Source organism: Eucalyptus grandis, chromosome 8, assembly GCF_016545825.1.
Source record: "Eucalyptus grandis isolate ANBG69807.140 chromosome 8, ASM1654582v1, whole genome shotgun sequence".
Classification (NCBI taxonomy): Eukaryota; Viridiplantae; Streptophyta; class Magnoliopsida; order Myrtales; family Myrtaceae; genus Eucalyptus; species Eucalyptus grandis.
In genome coordinates this window covers 3,641,841-3,655,238 of record NC_052619.1, presented here as the reverse complement: position 1 = coordinate 3,655,238, position 13,398 = coordinate 3,641,841, and positions in this window count along the sequence as shown.

Genomic DNA, 13,398 nt, shown 5'->3' with positions numbered 1-13,398 from the left:
GTCGAGCCATTAATGACCCGACCTAAACTCGATCCGACCCACCCGTTTGACACCTCTAGTTATATACGTGTATAATCCGTTTTGCTCTATGGGAACGACTATATTTTCCTTAATTTCGACAAATGGGTATTGTAGTTTTATCAAGAATCTTGCAATAATGATGTTGGATTCTTTTGGATTTTCCAAGAGATTTTTTGCAATTGAAGGATTAGGTATTGAGATCGGTAGGATTTGGTAAGATTTTTCATTTTAAAATTAATTTTCCTTTTTCTTTTTGTGTTTCGAACTATATAAACTAGGGGTGAGCGGTTCCCGGTTCCGGTTCCGTTAAATCTGGAACCCGGGAACCTACCATCGGCTACATGTGTTCCTCAATTTTGGAACCCGAACCTACCCGTCAAAACCGAGAACCCGGAACCTACCCTGTCACAGTTCCGGGTGGTTCCAGTTCCAACAGTTCTTTTTTTTTTTTCTTGGTTTCATTTTCGTAGTGAGCGCGAATATCCAAAAGCCGAAATAATTCAATATTGGCCCTCCATTTTTGGTACCGCCAATACACAAAGAATGTAAATCTTTTACATTTAGACGATCAGCTCTACTTCCAATTTGCTCCACACTCTAATACAAAATCAAAGAGATTCCTGATAAGGGGAAAAGGTAGATTCTAAGTGTCATATGACAACGATACATACAAGTTGGCCAGAAAAAAAGATAAGCAACACATACAGCACATGCCTATCAGAGAAAATCTATATCCTCATTTCTATCAAGACTCCTCGAGTAAAATTGTCTCGTGGCTAATTCTTAAGGTACAAGCCAGAGAAATCCTAAGACAGAAAATGCACAAGAGCCTATGTTTACAAACAAGAAAAACTGTCCGAAAGCAATAACAAATTTGATCGGCAACAAGAATGAATATGCATGACAAAAAGACCAGCAGATACTAACATGAAAAATCCATTTACCTCTTCCCCGAGACATATACTACTAGAGCCGATCTCCCAAGATCATGCCCTTCAGCAAATCATTGCAGCCATCTTCCAAGTATTAATATATGAGATGGACAAGGTAGGGCACAATGGTTAGACAGGAGGTAGATAATATACGAACTTAGAATATTTTATGAATTTCTATTGTATTATCTAAGCACATTACCCGCAAAGAACAGGTACTCTTGCCAACACCAGGATCACCTCCCACCAAAATTAAGGAACCTTTAGAGCCACAATGCAGCAAAATCAATAGCTTTGATAAAATTAAAATCTTCAAACTTCCATACATCTCAAGTGAAAGTTCAAGTAATGCAGCAGATTCGTGCGGACCATACAAAAAAAGTAGGTCGAACTCGGCACAAGACCACCGCCTAGCACTCTCGAAACCTCCTCTCCAAAGGGTCCATACCTAAACATCAAGCACCCCAAGAGATCATTTACTTTAAGGAATTAGGGCGACATGCCATCCGATTCATCGAGCCGCGAGCGAGGTTCGCGAAGCTCGGCCACTGGCACTTCGCCATCGAATCATTCGTAGCCAGATCGATCTTCGAGGGAGGTCCGGCGATGGCGAGCACGCGGCGACGGCGACGGCGGCGAAGACACGAGTCTCACGGCACCAATGGCGGCACGGACGGCGCAGCGAAGACGGCGGCTGTCGCGGCTCAACCCACGGCCAAGGGGGGAAGAGCTCGGTTCTGGCGTAGGCGGTGGCGGTTCGAAGCAACGACGGCCCGGACGGCGGAGCGAGCGGCGGAGCGAGCGGCGGCAAGAGGTGGTGATGGTGGCTTGGAGACGGCGGCGGCGGCTCACGGCGGCGAGGGGTAACACGGACGGCGCGACAACTCGTCGGGCTCAACGGCGAGACGACTCGTCGGACGAGCGGTGGGTGGTGGTGGTTCGGTGGCCAAGAGATGGTGGTGAGTAGGGCGTGGGGCGGCGGTGTGGTGGTGGGTGAAGCGGCAGCCAGCAAGAGGAAGAAGAAGAAGAAGAAGAAGAAGAAGGAGGAGGAGTGGGGTTTCGGTAGAGAGAGGGGGAAAGAGGAGAGAGAGAGAGAAGAAAAGAAAAAGTTGGGGGGCAAGAAGTGACGTGACGAGTGAAAAGTGGAGAAAAGAAAGAGAGAGAGAAAGAGAGAAAAAGAGGAAGGGGGAAGAATCGCAGAGGCGGGAAATCATGTGGGGAAGCTAGGTTTTTTTTTAGAATTATGACCGGTTCCGGTTCAGTTCCGATTCCCGGTTCCATTTTTCTAGGAATCGGAACCGGAACCGGAACGCCGGTTCCTAGAAAATGGAACCGGGAACCGAACCGGTGTCTTTGGAACCGGAACCGAACCTAACCCTCCGGTTCTGTTCCCCGGTTCCCGGTTCTACCCGGGAACCGTGCTCACCCCTAATATAAACCCTCTCCCCTTTGCTTGTCCTTTCAAACATTGATGTCCTATTTCTTCACCCCTGAGTCGTATATCACGTGGTCATCTTGGTTATCACATATTTTTCATTCGTATCTCATTATCACATAGACAAATATGCTTGATATATATTGTTGAAGTTAAGTTCCTTATGATCTCATCGAGGATGGGGACTTTGATTCTAAAAATATGGGTTCGATTTCAGTGAGAACGATCTAGGCTGTTGTTGTTAGTGTTATTGATTGTCTCTTGAATAATGAGGTATTAAATTATCTTGGAATTTGAAGAACCCCTATTGAAGAGGATGCCAATCGGCCCTTCATTACCTTCATTTTTCTCAGAATGTGCTAGATTTTATTATAGCGAATGGATTTTGGATCTTACAAAATGTGAAATTCACTAGCCAAAGATGACGATTGAATTCAATGTCGATTATATGTAAGCGGAAGACGAAAATCTTGCTCTACCGTACAAGTTGATGATGAAATTAGACCTTTCACATTAGATCTATCAATGCAATCTAGACTATGGACCCTTTAGCAAAATAGGAATGTTAGGTCCTTCATTGTCCATATTACTAACGTACTGATGAAGATTATACGGTTGAGGATACGGCTAGGTATGTATCATTATTTTCTTTGAAACTATTGTAATAGAAATTTGGGATTCGCTAATACATCGACGGACATACATCAGTCGTTTTTTGGGGTGCTGTCTTGTTTGGGTTTTGGCATTACCAAGCAACACCACGAGCACTTGAGAAGATAAAATGAAACGCCTCATCGGAACTGCCATCTTTGCAAGCCAACCAACTCGAAAGTCGGTTTCGCAGAGCACAATCCTAAAATTGCACTACTCCAGGGTCTTTCCTAAGATCCTACATTCGTCGAGAACACATTGAATAAGAGGACAGTTGATTGATACGAGAGAATCATATTTCATCTAAAGGTTTTGAATGTTTAGATCTAGAGCTACTGGGCACAAGCTTCCGCCATGATTACAGAAGCTTTGGCGATATTTCTTGCAAGAATCATCACTCAAATGAGCCCTTCAATTCCTGCTCTGTCTATATCTTCATCCATTGCCCCGATTTGCGTCAAGCTTGCGTCGATCAGACGGAGGCTTTTGCCGAGCAACGTTACAGGAGTCGGAATAATGTAAAATTGATTATTGGTGAAATTGAGCACATTCGTTGTTGGATGGGAAAGCAGCAAGAATTAAAGGAGCCACGAAGACTTCAAGATGGGGATGACAAAGCTGCAAGCATTAGAAGTGACATAAAGACTTCAAGATAACTTCTTTTTTCTTCAACAAATTAGGCTCTAGTTGTCAAACAATAATAATTTCTATTCTTTTGTTCCTAGGAGTAGATTTGGAATAGAAATTCGTTTGGTAAAATTTTGTTATCGGGAACAAATTTCTATTTTTTTGTGTTCTCGAACTAGATTTAAAATAGAATCAAGAAGTAAAAAAAAGTTTATTTTTTGCTCCCAGGAACAATTTTCGAATCAACCAACCTATTTTCTCTATTTTCTTTTCTTTTTTCTTGTTCTTCTTCTCTCTTTGTTATTCTTCAACTACCGTCGTTGCCGTCCACTGCCGCCCATTGCCGCCGGTCATCAGCGACCGATTAAGTGAGGTCCAGTGAGCTCGTCGAAGGCTCGCCAGGCCAAGGCGAGGTCCAACGAGCTTGCCGGTGGCCAAGCAGACCTCACTTGGGCCTCCCCCGGCCACCAAGGAGCCTCGCCTGGTTGGGCAAGGCAAGCTCGGCCTTGCCAAATCTAGATGTGGCTGGGCCCTAGCTAGGTGCCGGCGACCTCAGCCGACTGGCAGTGAGGGCCCGCGAGCCCTCGCCTAGATCTGGCGGGGGTCGGCGGCCCTTGCCCAGTCAGGCCAAGGGCCGCCGCCTGCTGAGGTGAACCCCCAATGAGCGACGGCCCTTGGCCCGATCGGGCAAAAGTCGGCGGCCCTTACTCGGTCGAGCCAAGGGCCGCCGCCTGCTGAGGTGAACCCCCGATGAGCGACGGCCCTTGGCCTAACCGGGCGAGGGCCACCGACCCTCGTCGGATTTGGGCGAGGGCCATGAGCCCTCGCTCAAACCCACTGAGGTACCCCTAGCGAGTGGTGACCCTTGGCCAGGCCAGGCAAGGGCCGCCGCCCTCGTCGAATCTAGGCTAGGGCCCGACCCTCGCCCAGATCGAGGGCAAGGGCTCGTGGGCCCTCGCTATTGATTGGCCCAACCCTTCCCTGCGACGGTGGGGAGGCAGCGGCGGTGAGGGCCCCTCAGTCACCCTTTTTTTTAAAAATGTTTTAAATAAATTTAATTTAATTATTTTTATATTATTTTTTATCATGTCGGCACCAAAACGACGTCGTTTTTGTATTGTCTAGCCACGTCAGCGTGCAAAACAACGTCGTTTTGCACTATTTCACCGGAAAATCGCCACGTCAGCATTTTGGCTAAATTTTCGCCAGAGTGGCACTTAAGTAATCAATTTTGCTCTTATTTTGGCACTTAATGTCACTTTCCTAAGTTTTGGCACTTAAGTGTCCCTTCGTGCTAAGTTTTAGCACTTAGACCGTACTTCTCCCTGTTTGGAGCTATATAAACCCTCTCCTTTCCATCGAGATCCTATTTCTTCATCCTTGGGTCAATGAATTGATGCGATTGTCTTGGTTATCACACTTTTTTCATATGCATCTCTTTATTGTATGAGTGTAGACAAATGTGCTTGATATACATTTGTCGAAGGTAAATTCCTCAAGATCTCATAATGATCCGGGCCGTTATTGCTAGTGTTCTTGATCGTCTACTAAATAATGAGGTATAGAATTATTCAGAAATTCGAAGATTTCGTACTAAGGAAGACACCAATCGACACATTGATTGCCTTCATTTCACTCAAGATAATGTGCCAACTTTTATTAATGGATTTTGGGATTTATAGAATGTGAAATTTACTAGCCAAGGACAGTGGAGCGAATTCGACATCAATTATATGTAAGCAGAAGATGAAAATCTTGCTGTACCATAAAAGTAGATGACGAGATAAGACATTTCGCATTAGATATATATAAATGCAATGTAGACTTTGGGCCCTTTAACAAAATAGGAATATTATGTCTTTAATTGTCTATATTACTAACATTCACAGTTGAGGATACATATGAGGAGAAGTGTTAAAAAAAAGTCATAAACCTTTTATATTTGTGTCAATTTAGTCACAAACCTTTTTTTGGTGACAATTTAGTCTTAAATATTTTTATTTAGTGCTGATTTAGTCATTTCCGGCCAATTTTGGTTGAATTTTGCTGACTGGACGCCGGCCAGCTGACGTGACCCAATCGGTGTTGATGTGAACAACTTTTAATAATATTTTAAATTTTTTATTAATTTTCTTTTTTTTTTCTTCTCTCCTCCTTCCTTCAGCTGGCGAACCTCGCCAGTGGCCACGAGGGTGGCCTCACCCATGGCCGGTGACGCTCACCCTCGCCGAATTTGGCGAGGCCCATGGCCTCGCAACCTAAGCATCACTAGTGAGGCTCGGCCTTACCGAATCTAGCATGGTCGAGCCTTGCCGACCATGGGCGAGGCTCGACCCTTGCTAGATTCGGCAAGGGCAGGCCTCGCTAGTTCGGCGGGAGGCTGCCCTCAAGGCGTGAACGGCCTCAAGCTAGCCGTGTGTCGGGTTAGCGAGGGTTGAGCCTCGCGTATGGCTAGCAAGGCTTGATCTCACCGAATCGTGGCCTGGGTGGCCCCCCAAGGCTTGCCCTCACCCATGGCCAGTGAGGCTAGGCGAGGCTCGACCCTTTTTGCCCAGTGCGAGGCTGCCCTCACGGCCACTAGCAAGGTGGTTGGTGAGCCTCGCTAGTGGTCAACAAGGGCGGCCTTACCGGCCATTACCTTTGGCCGGTTGCCAAGGTTCGGCAACCGGCTGGATGAAGCAGGAGGAAAAGGAAATAATAATAATAATAATAATAATAATAATAATAATAATAATAATAAAAATATTAAAATAATTTTAAAAGTTATTAAAATAATTTTAAAAGTCCACATCAATATCGATAAAGCCATATTAGCCAACCGGCGTCCAGTTCGCAAAATTTGGCCAAAATTGGCTAGAAAAAGGCTGAATCGGCACAAAGTAAAAATGTTTAAGACTAAATTGGCACTAAAAAAATGTTTAAACTAAATTAGCACAAATACAAAAGATTTAAGACTTTTGTAACACTTCTCCCGATACATATGGGTATGTATCATTTTAATTTTTTTTAATATTATTGCAGTAGACATCAGGATTCATTAAATAGACCGATAGACATACATTGGTCATTTTCTGGGGTGTTGTCTTGTATGGTTTTCGGCACGACAAGCAACACAATGAGCACTTGAGAAGATACAATGAAACGTGTCATCAGAACTACCATCTTTGCGAGCTAACCAACTTGAAAGTCAATTTCGTAGGGCACATTCCTGAAGCTGCACTGCTTCCAGCCTCTCTGCTAAGTTCCTACATTCATCGAGAACACCTTGAATAAGAGGACAGTCAATTGATATAAGAGAATCAAATTTCATCCGAAGGTTTTAAATGGGGGTAAGTACACTATTAGTATCAAAAGTTATGTACGGTGCTTATTTTAGTGCCAAAAGTTTATTTTGGATCACTTAAGTGTCAAAATTTTTGAAAAATGACCATTGTAGTGCTAACGCCGATCTGATCGGTGGAAATCCAACGTGGCCCTTTTTTTATTATTAATTTCTTATGTTGATGTGGCTCACCGGAGAGTTCAGTTAGCATCTAAAGCAAGAAATGACGTCGTCTAGTTGTGTTTCTCCCTAAATAAGAACCCTAATTTGCCAAATTGAAATCCCCAATTTCAAACCCTAAGTGGCCATTGAATGAATCCTCCCAACTTGATCTACCATGCTTTGGCAACTTGCTGGCGACAAGCCACAAAGAAGCTGCTCCATTTGGTCATCCCGACCTCTGCCGTCGTAAGTGCTTGTCCCACCCATTATGGATAACAGAGAAGATCAAACCTCAGCTTCAACTTTGGTCTCAACAGGACAAAATAGGGAGCTAAACGTTGTCTGGTCTATGGACAATGATGGAGTTGCAATCTATGACTAGATCAAGGACAGAAAGTTCAGTTATCACTATTGGTAAGAATTAAAACGAACGAATAGATTTCAGGAGCGATTTCATCACTTCATAACTTTTGGTTGCAAAGTAGAGTAAAACAAAGCATACCTCGCACTCTTTTGGAATCGATTATTGTTGCCAGCAAATGAAAGTTAGATCGACGTGAAGAGCAGAAGATCATGGCACATCGATAATATTTCGGCGAGCTCTTAAAAAGCAAAAATTGAAGACATGAAAACATGGCCTCTCGGCCAAGCTCATCGAGACAATACAAGTGGCTTGCGAGTGACATCGACACTCGTCCATGGACAAGTGGTTTGCAAGCGTCAGTATTGCTCGACCAAATCTAGTGGTGACAACTGGTGGCAACGATGGAGGAGGGGCAGAGGTCAAACTTGGAGAGAGGGGATGACAAAATGGGTTTTTCGAGCAAGAGGGACTAGAGGCATTCTGGTGAAGGAGAGGGTGGACACCATCGTTGTAGAGAGCGAGCTTATAGAGGGTAATAGAGGAGAGATTATAAAAAAATGCCAATGTTTTCTTTCTTCTTTGTTGGATAGTAGCCAAGAAAGTTCATGGATTTTCTAAAAAAAAAAATGCCCACTCATATTAAATTTTTAATTAAAAAAGCCATGTCATTTTTTTGCTTGAATTTTTAGCCGGGGGCACTTAAGTGATCGTTTTTTCTTCGGTTTGGCATTTAAATTATCTGATGGAAACTTTTGGCAGCAAAGTGAGCGCCATACACAATTTTTGGCACTGATAGTTTACTTACCCCACTTTAAATGTTTAGATCAAGGGCACAAGCTTCTGCCATGATAACATAAGTTTTGCCGATATTTCTTGCAAAAAAGAGCCCTTCAATTCTTGTTCCCTCAAGTTCATTCACCTATTCAATCTGCGTTGAGCTTGCGCCGATGAGATGGTGGATTTTGCCAAGCAATGTTGCGGTTGTTGGAATAATATGAAATTGATTATAGGTGAGATTGATTATGTCGGTTTCTGAATGAAAAATGTGCAAGCATTAAAGAAGAGCCATGAAGCATACGGAGATGAGAAAGCTGCAAGCATTAAAGAAGAGCTATAAAGACTTCAAGATTTAGACAGATTAAATTGTTATGTTTTCTTTCTTAATTTTGTGTAGGTTGTTATATTTGTTTTTTTTATTAAAGGTTATCAAGTTTCAATTCCAATGTAAAGGAAAGTCATGAGCTATGAAGCATCGACACTCTTCAAGAGCTTTCGTGTCGTGTCAAATATTTCAACATGTTTCGGAAAATCCAACACCTGGTCAATTTTTTCGACATTCTCTGACACTCGAGTCGGAATTATGACATACGAGTTTCCAATATCAAGGTCAATTTTAAAAATATAAAAAAATGAGATGTCAATATATATATGTGTGTGTGTGTGTGTGTGTGTGAAAAATAAAACACAATAATAAAAATAATAAATTGAGAAAGAAGAAAAACCCAGTCTTCTTTTCTCTTCTCACTCTCACTTCTCATGATACACAATTCATCCCTTAAGTTTTTTTTTTCTCCTCTTCCAACATATCTAACATGCGAGTTCAGAATATAGATCGCTTGTTCTTTCTCAAAGTTTTATGAATTATTGGAATAGAGTTAAATTTGTCAAATTGAAATAATGAATGATATTAATAAATTGTGGATTAATGTTTTTAGTGTATATTCATTCTAGGCTTTTTTTTTATTATTTATTTATGAATTTGATTCAAATTAATTTGATTGAAATAATCATAAAAATGATCATTTATTATGTATATATAAAAATATATATTTAATATACAACGTGTCCCAACGTGTCGAAATTATCTATTTTTTGAGAAACGACATGTCGGCGTGTCGTGTGTCGGTATCGGTGTTATTTAGGTCATGAGTTGTAAATCAAGTTACAAGGCAGAAGAACAGCTAAAGTGTCATAACTTGGCATGGAAGGACTTAAGTGCCATAATTTCGAAAATGTACACTTTGTTAGTTTCAAAGTTAAATGGAACACTTATGTGCTACTACAGTGAAAATCCGACCAAATAGCTGATGTGGCAATTTTCCGGCGAGTTTGGTCTAAAACGGCGTCGTTTTGCACGCTGACATGTCGAGAAAATGCACAAACGACGTCGTTTCATGTCTGACGTGTAAATAATAATATAAAAATTAATTAAATTAAATTTAAACTTAATTTTATTTAAAATATTCTAATAAATAAATAAATAAATAAAAAGAGGTCGAAGGAGGTGGCCGAGGGCCGAGCCCCGCCACCGCCGCCTCCCGTTGTCGCCGGAAGGGCCGGCGGGAGGGGGAGGGTCGACCGGTCGCCGACCCCCAGCCGACCGGCGGCGAGGGCTGCGACCCTCACCAAGATCTAGGGCGAGGGCTCACGAGCCCTCGTTGCCTCCTCACCGCTACTGGAAAGGGTCGGTGATGGAGGGGGGAGGGTCACCGGGTCGCCGAGCCCGGCCGGGGCCGGTGACATCAGTCGACCGGTGGCGAGGGCCCGTGAGCCCTAGCCCAAATCTAGGGCAAGGGTCACGACCCTCGCCGATTGGCCGGGGACCGGTGACCCCGGCCGACCCTCCCCCTCTCGTCATCGGCCCTTCCGGCGACGACGGGGAGGCGGCAGGCGGCGAGGTCTCAGCCCTAGCCGTCCCATTTCGGCCTCCCTTTTCTTAAAAAAAAAAAAAAAATTAGAATATTTTAAATAAAATTAAGTTAAAATCTAATTTAATTAATTTTTATATTATTATTTACACATCAAACATGAAACGGCGTCGTTTTTGCATTTTCTTGCCACGTCAGCGTGCAAAACGATGCCGTTTTGGATCAAACTCGCCGAAAAACTGCCACGTTAGCCATTTGGCCGGATTTTTGCCGGAGTGGCACTTAAGTGTTCCATTTAACTTTGAAATTGACACTTAAGTGTACCTTTTCGAAGTTATGGTACTTAAGTGTCTTTCCATGCCAAGTTATGGCATTCTAGGTGTCCTAGACTCCAAGTTAGAAGCATGAAGCCAAAAAGAAGAAAACATTCTCAATAAGAAAGTTCTTCCTCCAACTTCTATTTGTGCTTTCATTCCAAGTTTTCAAAGTCTATATTATTATTTTGGCTCCAAGAGCACGTCAGGATGTTGTCCCCTCGCCTTGGTTTCTCTTTGACAGCAATGTATTCCATAGTGCTAAACAAATCAAATGAGTGAAACTTTTAAGTTATGCATTTGGTTCAGAAACATAGTTGTTCCTTCAAATCGCATGTTCTCGAATCTATTTTAGGACCATAGGGCAAAGTTGGTGGAGGCGGCGCAGCTAAAGATCAAAATTGAGAGTGGACTACCAGGTTTCCTAAGAAAGCCATGTGGAATTGAAATTCCACAAATTATTGAAGGTATTAAGTGATTGTTTTTTCAGCAATGGCACTTTAAGAATTGGTACTAAAGTGAATGTCACAGGAAAGTTGCGACACTTTTGACTAGGAATGATCAGTTCTCGATCCATTTTGGTCCCATCAAAAAATCGAGAATTGGACCGAAAGGACTGATTCACAATTTTTGGGTAATCGAATGAAAAAGGGACATACTACATTGTTATTTGACTAGTAAAAAGATATGGAACACAATTAGAATCAAAGTGTAATTATTCAAATATAATGTGGTGTGTGACATATACACGTATGATCTGTTTTGCTTTTGAGAACAGAGTATATTTTTGGTAATTCCGATAAATGCATATCGTAGTTTTATCGAGAATCTTGCATTGAAGTTTTTTGGATTTTTCATGAGATTTTTTGCAATTGAAGGATCGTATAATAAGGTCAATAGAATATGGCAAGTTTTCTTCTTCTTTTTTAAAATTAATTTTCCTTTTTCGCTTTGTGTTTTGAATTATAAAAGATTATAAACCCTTTCCTTTGCTTGTCCTTTCAAACATCAAGATCCTATTTCTTCATCTTTGGGTCGAATATGTCAACGCAATCATCTCGGTTATCACACATAGTTCATCTGCATCATGTCATCGTATGAATGTAGACAATTATGCTTGATATACGTTGTAAATCACCTAATAGTGGAATTTCGTCATATGGAAGCCCCATATCTAATAATTAAATTCCATCACCTTTTCAAGTTATCTAACGAGAAACCTAGAGAAAATCAAATCATTTACATAAACACTTTCTAAGGTAACTATCTGAAATACAATTAGGATTGAATTGAAGTGTATTTATTCGTATATAATGCGGCATGTGATATATATGTGCATAATCAATCTCGCTCCACGAGAATCTTGCAATAATGATGTTGGACTCTTTTAGATTTTCCACGAGATTTTTTGCAATTGAAGGATCGGATATTAAGGTTAATAAAATCTAGCGAGATTTATTTTTTAAATTAATTTTCCTTTTTCATTTTGTGTTTTAAACTATATAAACCCTCTCCTTTGCTTGTCCTTTCAAACATCAATATCCTATTTCTTCATACTTGGCTCGATTATGTCAATATGGATGTCTTGGTCATCGCACATTTTTTGTGTCCGTTTCTTGTTATCGTGTGAGTGGAGACAAATGTGCTTGATATATGTTGTTGAAGGTAAATTCGTTAAAATCTGATCGGAGATGGAGGCTATGACAACCAAGGAAGGGAACGACCTAGGCCGCCACTCCGGTATTCTTGATTGTCTACTGAATAATGAATGTTGACTTATCCAAGATTTCGAAGCACCCGTGACGAGGAGGACGCCAGTTGACACGTTGCTGTACCATCTAATAGTTTTCCTTTATTTTTCTTGGGATAATATGCTAGATTTTATCACAGCGGATGGAATTCGAAATACAAGGACGATGGACTGCATTTGACATGTACTATATTCAAGCATGGAAATCTAGCTGTACCATACAAGTAGATGAAAAAATCAGACCTTCCACGTTAAATATCATATGTACAACTGCAACGATATTTGTCAATGTAATCTAGACTTCGGGCAATATTAGGTCCTTAATTGTCCGTATTACTAATGTATGGAATGAAGAGTATACAATTGAGGATACTGATGAGTATATATCATTATCATTATTATTATTATTATTATTATTATTATTATTATTATTATTATTATTATTATTATTAAATTATTATAATTAGACGTTATTGGGATTCAATAATACATCAATGGTTGTTTTCCTGAGTGTTGTCTTGTTCGGCTTTTGGCACGACAAAGCAACACCATGAGCAATTGAGAATATAATGAAATGTGTCAATGGAACTGCCATCTTTGCAAGCTAGTCGACTCAAAAGTCGATTTGGTAGAGCACATTCCTCAAGTTGCACTATTCCAGCCTCTTTGCTATGATACTATATTCGTCAAGAACACGTTGAATAAGAGATCAGTCAATTGATACAAAAGAATCAGATTTAATTGATACTAGAGAATCGGATTTCGTCTGAAGGTTTTGAATGTTTAGATCTAGAGCAAGGGCAAAAGCTTTCGCCACGGTAACAGAAGCTTTGTTGATTCCAATATGCATTGAGCTTGTACCAATCAAACGACGGCTTTTGTTAGGCAACGGTGCAAAGCTTTGCTAATACCGATCTGCGTTGAGCTTGTACCGATCAGATGAGGGCTTTTGTTGGGCAATGTTGGAGGTGTTAGAAAGATATAATTGATTATTAATGAGATTGAGCAAGTCAATTGTTGAATGAGAAAGCTGCAAGCATTAAAGAAGAACCATAAAGATTTTCAAGATCGCTTCTTTTTTTTTTTTTTTTTTCGCCAAATGAATCTGTTTCGTTTTCCTTTTTAAGGATGTATAGGTTGTTATGTCATCTTTATTAAAGGTTACCATTGGC